The following is a 6,733-nucleotide window of genomic DNA, read 5'->3' as shown; positions in this document are numbered from 1 at the left end:
GGGGGAGAGAGAGAGAGAGAGAGAGAGAGAGAGAGGAAGGAGAAGAAGAAGACGAAAACGATGACGACGACGACTACGACAACGACGACAATGGAGATGGAGGAGAAGGAGAAGAAGAGGAAGAGGAAGAGGAGGAAGAGGAGGAGGAGGAGGAAAGGAAAAAAGTTCCTCTTGATGGGACAAATCCTTTGGCTTTCTATCAGGCTGTAGGAGAACCTAGACATTTTACAGAGAATGGAATGGAATCTCTTCTCTGAGCTCTAGGCTGGCACATCCAATGCCCACTGGACATTGCCCTTTAGCTGCATTCTCAGAATCCATGCTTCAGCCACAGTGTCCCTTCAATTTTTGTTTTCAAGCAAACATCTATTCTAGAAACAGGGGAAACATTCTTTTCTTTTTTAAATTCTTGTTATCTTCTTTTTTAAGATTTATTAATTTTATGTATATGAGTACATTGTTGCTGTCTTCAGACACACCAGAAGAGGGCATCAGATCCCATTACAGATGGTTGTGAGCCACCATGTGGTTGCTAGGAATTGAACTCAGAACCTCAGGAAGAGCAGTCAGTGCTCTTAACCACTGAGTCATCTCTCCAGCCCAAGGGAAACATTTTTAAGCCTTTCTCTCTCACCTGCTCCTCCACCATCCTTCTATCCTGTACCTGCCTCCTAAAGAGCTTCTTACTGTCTTTGCCCATTCATCCTCCGGCTCACCACAGCTGTGGCTGAGGCTACCAGCCTCACTTCAGTCCGACATTTCTTCCTTGCCTCTGTTTCCTCGTGAGGGTGGAATAATCCTTCCAAAACTGCAAACTGGACCCTGTCCCTTGCCTGCCTCAGGCAGGAACTCACTAAGTGGCTCTGGTAGGAAACAAAGGCCAAGTGAAGCTCACAAAGAGCCCCTTCCCTTGAACAGTTTTTCTCTGCCACTCCTCCACCCTTGAGCTATGAAAATGTTGGGGTCCTGGGCGAGTCAGTCATGTGGCTGATTGCTGACACCCCCCCCCCCACCTCAGCTCAGGAGCCCCGTCTCATCTTACATGCTCCATAGCATAGCTACGTCTTTTTCTGAGCTCTTGCCTACGTGCCAGTGAAAATGCCTATTTCATTATTTGGCTGTAGCTCCTACTGAGATGTGCGTTCCTCGTTATTTTACAAAAAGCAAAAGGATAGCAACAGAAATCAGATGAATTGCTGCCTGTGGCTTGGGGGAGGTGGGGAAGGTCAGGGTAAATGTGTGAAGCAGCTTCTCAGAGTGACAGATGTCCCGCGTCTTGATTTGGGTGACAGTTATATTATTATTACTTTATGCTGTTGTCAAAACATACCCTGTGCCCTTAAGACAGGTAAATGGGGGGGGCTGGTGGGATGGCTCAACAGGTAAAGGCTCTGGCCACCAAGCCCAAGGATCCAATCCTGAGGACCCAAATGACAGCGAGGAGCCTGGCTCTCACATGTTACCCTCTGTCCTCCACTCTCCCACAGAGATACGCAAGTGTCTACCCCACCCCTGCCAAATAACTAAATAAAATGGGTGGGACTTCCCACTATGTAGGAAGAACACCTCAAGAAAGGTAGTTTTACAAAAAGTTAGACATGGTGGATTTCTGAGTTTGAGGCCAGCCTGGTCTACAGAGTGAGTTCCAGGATAGCCAGGGCTACACAGAGAAACCCTGTCTTGAAAAAAAAAAAACAACAACAAAAAGTTAGACATGTTCCTTGAAGGCAGATTTAATATTTAGGGGAGTGCTTGGCCCACATAAATGGCTGCAGTTAGATAACTGTTAAACGAGTGAAGATTATTCCCTTCCTCTTAATGTTTTGTATAACTGGCATTATCTTTTTTTTTTTTTCAAAAGTGATACAAACCTTGGCATCCCATTTACAGGACCTTCTCCAATGACACGCGCAAACCTGAGCTCATCCTGTGGGGAAGGATGCAATGCCTGGCAGATAACTCAGAGAAGAGCCAGATCACATCGGTGGGTGACAGCAGCTGAACTTGCTGTACATCGTGGAGGTGAGAGCTGAAGGTTTTGAATGCCTGTGGGCAGAGATTCGATGAGGGAGCATTTGAAGCCCTCTGTCCAGAGCTTTCTCTTTTGGAGCCTCAGAGCTCAGGACTCAGAGCTGTGTCCTGAACGTATGGATGACCCCCTGCTCCTGGTTCCTTACGCCGTACTCTCTCTATCATCGTTCCCCAATGCCAGGCAGCTCAAGCCAGGAAGGGGCTCCTGTTCAAACCATGAGCAGATGTGAGGATGCCATCGATGCAGCGATAGAAACTGGAGCCGCCAGTCCCTGCCTCTGCCCAAGCCATCTCTAACTGCAGGCGAAGGCTGGGCCTCTCCCACGCTGACCCGGCTACTCAGGTTGAGAATTCTTTATGGAAATTTGCACTGGCACTCCCGATCAAGAACAAAAGACTATCGTGAGCTGGGAAAGATCAGTGGAGGTGAAATGTGGCAGAGATGTGGCTGGACTTCAAGAAGAAAGGCTGGGACTGAGGACCAGCTGTAACTATGTCTCTGGGCTCCCCACCCGGTTCTTTCATGCTAAAGTCCCCAGTTAAGAATTGTATCCTCCCAATATAATAGCTGTACCTACTTGTAAGGGACCCTAGAGGTCAGGCTTATTAACCTTCCTTCGTGGAAGGAGATGTGGAGACAGTCACTGGACCGTCACCTGGAATTCTTGGCCACTCCCTCCTACACTTCCAAGACTGCCCATGTAACCTGCTCTACTGTGTGTGACATTGTGATCTGGAGAGCTGCAGCACACACAGATTGTGGAAGACCTAGGGAACTCCAGTGGAGTCGTTGTTATCTGTGCTGGGGCAAGACAGCTGCTTTGGGGTCCCCTGCTCCTGTCAGTAACCCCTCAACCCTGCTCTGTAAATAAGCCAAATAAACTTATCAGCTGTCCACGTTGGGCCCCCTGGGTAGACGGGTCCTTCTAGTTTATCCTTGGTGCTCCAGAAAGGAGTAGATGTTTGTCGGCATCTCCCAGGAGAAGCATGCTGTGAACCCTGTGCCGTGTGGAAAATGTATCCTCAAGGCCCTGTTGGCTTAGCCCGTTTTAGAAAAATAAACTTGTAAAATTCCAAAATTCAGTTTTTCTTTTTAAAATTCCCACTGGACAAATAAAAAAGAATAAAAACAAACAAACAAACAAACAAAATGAAGCAAACAAAAACGCTGCCTGGCTCAGTTTTCTGAAGATCATGCAAGCCATGCCACCATGTCCTTTACAAGGTGGTGGCTTCTCTTCCACTTTTCCAGACACACACAGTCACGCTGTGCTGCTCAACATCACTGCTTTCCTCTTTATGTGCCTGGTGGAGACTGTTGATGAATATGCAGAAAGCCTCGTTGATAATTTGGTGGCTGGCAGTCCTGAATATACTTTCCAAAGGAAATGACATCATAAGAGGCTTTGGTCTTCCTGGGGCTGCTTGGCACAGCCTAATTAACCTAGCACACCACTGAGAAGCTATGAATTTTCTGAAGGAAATGAACGGAGAAAGAAGTAACTATGGTGGTCATAAATAAACGGAAAGCCTGAACAAGGAACGCTAGCTCGCTCGCCTGGAGCAGACCTTAGCTCGCCTCCGGCTTTCACTCCTAAGTGATGGAGACCTGAAATTAGTGACTTCCTCGGCTAACAGCCGACTCTGACAGCTGCTCAGCCCAGCCAGGCTTACAAGCTTTCATCTACCACAAACAGCCTCTCTGAAGTCAGTGACATCTCCACAGCAACCAGATCAAGTTTTTCCAGTGATGTTGGGACAGAAAAGGAGAAGAAACTGATGGCTTTTGTTAAGGGGGCTGAACCCTGAGCTGTCAGGGGGAAGTGAGATGAGAGGTTCCAGGTATTGCCCTCCATTTTTTTGATGAGCTCCAGGCTTTGTTTTTTTTCCCCCAGTGAGAGTGGGAAATAGTAGTTTTAACTACTCACAGAGGAGGAAGAAAAATCTTTCTTGGATGATGAATGAATAATGAGAAGGAGCAGGGTTAGGGAGCACGGTGCGCACCGAGGCCTCTGCTGCCAACTGGCTGTGTGCAATGGGATCCGGCCTAACGCTCACTCACTGTGAGAGCTGGCCCTGGGCCACACACACACTGCAGAGGTTATTTACAGCAGGAGAATGCAGACTGAAGAGGGGTGTCACAAATATCACAGAGAGAGCAAGACAAGGGCAAAAGCAGGAGTCCAGAGAGAGTCCAGGGCTGTCCCCAGAGCTGGGGTCAGCTGTGGCTTACAGCCGGCTTCATCCTCATTCCCGATCTCAGCCACACTTAGTCCTTGCTGTTCTTTTTTTTTTTTTTAAAGATTTATTTTATTTATTTTATATGTATGAGTACACTGTAGCTGTACAGATGGCGGTGTACTATGATGTGTGTGGCTGCTGGGAACTGAACTCAGGACTTCTGCCGGACCGATCGCTCCTGCTCCGGTCCCTCTTGCTCCAGTTGCGCTCGCCCCGGTTAATTCACTGTTGCTGTCTTCAGACACACCAGAAGAGGACGTCAGATCTCATTACGGGTGGTCGTGAGCCACCATGTGGTTGCTGGGATCCGAACTCAGGACCTTCGGAAGATCAGTGCTCTTACCCGTTGAGCCATCTCGCCAGCCCCCAGTCCTTGCTGTTCTGCTGGGTGGTTAGGTAGCATTGCACACTCACAGCAGGTCAGACTGAACAAACAGCAGTCACCAGGCTCTTACACCTCTCAGGAGCGACATCCCTCCTCCCTCGAGGGTCAACTTGACCTGCATGACTGGGATCTGATCCATTTCCCAGTCCCAGACTTGGCCTTGTTCATTGCATGCATCTGCCTTTGTTGCAGTTTCGTTACCCAAGGAGCATTCCCGTTCTCCAGAAACCACTTTGAGAACCACCCTCCTAGCACATCTGACTTAGTTTCAGCTAGCTGGCAGCTCTTGGACTGTCTCTCTGCCCTAGCAGGAAACTGGGCCCTCTAGCTTCCTCAAATGACTGTTGTCTCTTTGCGTGGTCCCCTGAAGACAGGACCTTAGGCTACCAGCATCTCTTCCGTGTAACTGTCCCCAAAGGCCTGTCAGCTTCAAGCAGCATTCTCACAGACTAAGGATGCTTGAGGGCTACAGCATCAGCATCTGACATGGGTTTTTAAAGCTATGCAGTGTGGAGAAGAAAGCTCATTGTCAAGACCAGGGCATAGGGGGCTAACAGCTTTCCTCTTATCCAGACCTCAGTAAGGTTACCCCAGCTTTTCATCCCTGATCAGCAGGCAATGGAACAGGACATCCCGGTTGGACAAATGAGCTCTCTCTGGGCCACCTGGGCCATTGGTAGGTTTGCACACCAGATCCTCCTGGAGCTGGGTTGTGTAAATACAACCAATGCCCTCCTAAGGTTCTTAAAGTGAGAAGATTAAAACTAACATTTACTAAACACAGCCACTTATTATTTGCAAAATAAACGAGGCAGGAGGAGCACACAGGGCGAGACATGACAAGCTCTTGGAGGACTTTTAAAGAAGAGATAATGTTGAGCTGTTAAACAGTTTTAAGCAGAGGCAGGACATAATCCTATGGGGCTTTAAGAAAACCACTGTGCTGTTGAAGGCCCTGAGGAGGGAGGGCTCAGGCACCAAATGGGCCAGAAGGCTACACACTGCTCAGTAGCTCTGTGAGGAACACTATGGTTTGAAGGAATTTGAATATTAAAAAAAATCAATCAAGATTCAGGAGTTGGCACTCAGTGAAAGCTGATTAGGCTAGTCACTGTGGTGAGTGCTGAAGAGGCAGAAGCAGGAGGATCACAAATTAGAGACCAACTATGGGCTATGTATTTGTAGTTAGTGAGATGGTTCAATAGATGAAGGTGCCAAGAGTCTTGACATTCTGAGTTACATCCCTGGTGTAAGGAGAGAATCAGATCCTGAGGTTGACCTCTGATTTGGGAATATACACCATGCCATTCTTGTGGATGCACACACACACACACACACACACACACACACATTATAAAAGGGTTGGTTTGTTGTTGCTTAGGTTTTTGTTTTTTTGTTTTTTTAAAGGTGATTAGGTCATGGAGTTTCTACTTCTGAGAATTGGTTAATGCTATCATAGGCATAGGTTAGTTAAGTTGAAAGTCAATTCGATCCTCTTGTATTTCCTTTATTCTTTTATTTATTTTCTTATTTTTAAGGCAGGTCCCCTCTACATAGCCCTGGCTATCCCAGAGCTCACTGTGTAGTTGGCCTCCAGAATTCACACAGATCCGCCTACCTCTCCCTCCCAAGTGCTGAGATTAAAGGATTGCGTTGACACCCAGCACCTCTTGGATTCTTGTCATGGCCTCTTGCCTTCCTGCCTCTGCCTAGGATGGCACAATATGAAGACCCTCCCCAGGGTCATGCTGGCAAAATGCTCTTGAGATTTCTCAGCCTCCGGGACCATTAGCTATTAAATCAATGTCTGTTGTCTATGAAGTGCCCTGCCTGGGGCATTCTGTTACAGCAACAGAAGAAGAAGAGAGAGAGACAAGGGGCAAGCACCCTCACAGGCTGCGGGTGCTCAGGGTACATGCGGGTGCTCAGGGCACAGGGGCCTGCCTCTGGGGCTCCCCCACCCACACCATTTACTCTTCCCTTACTTCCTGCTGACTCGCCTTCTCCTCTGCTGTCTCCCTTCTTGCTAGGGGCATCTCTGCACACCATGTTTCTTTCTTTTTTTTTTTTTTTTTT

The 6,733-nt window shown here is 48.0% G+C and overlaps 2 long non-coding RNA genes across 2 annotated transcripts in view; one reads left to right on the top strand and one right to left on the bottom strand.

The window, feature by feature from the left end:
* The window catches only part of LOC116075252, a 23,207-nt gene extending 20,102 nt beyond the window's left edge, over nt 1-3,105 (top strand). Inside the window, exon 2 of the long non-coding RNA XR_004112487.1 lies at nt 1,862-3,105. This is a non-coding gene — a long non-coding RNA (uncharacterized LOC116075252). The remainder of the gene's footprint in view (nt 1-1,861) is intronic.
* The window catches only part of LOC116075253, an 11,395-nt gene that overhangs the window by 2,084 nt on the left and 2,578 nt on the right, over nt 1-6,733 (bottom strand). The gene's annotated exons all lie outside the window — the stretch shown is intronic.

Source organism: Mastomys coucha, unplaced genomic scaffold, assembly GCF_008632895.1.
Source record: "Mastomys coucha isolate ucsf_1 unplaced genomic scaffold, UCSF_Mcou_1 pScaffold3, whole genome shotgun sequence".
Lineage (NCBI taxonomy): Eukaryota > Metazoa > Chordata > Mammalia > Rodentia > Muridae > Mastomys > Mastomys coucha.
Note: the sequence above shows the minus strand (reverse complement) of the source record. Positions and strands in the feature narration are given on the sequence as shown.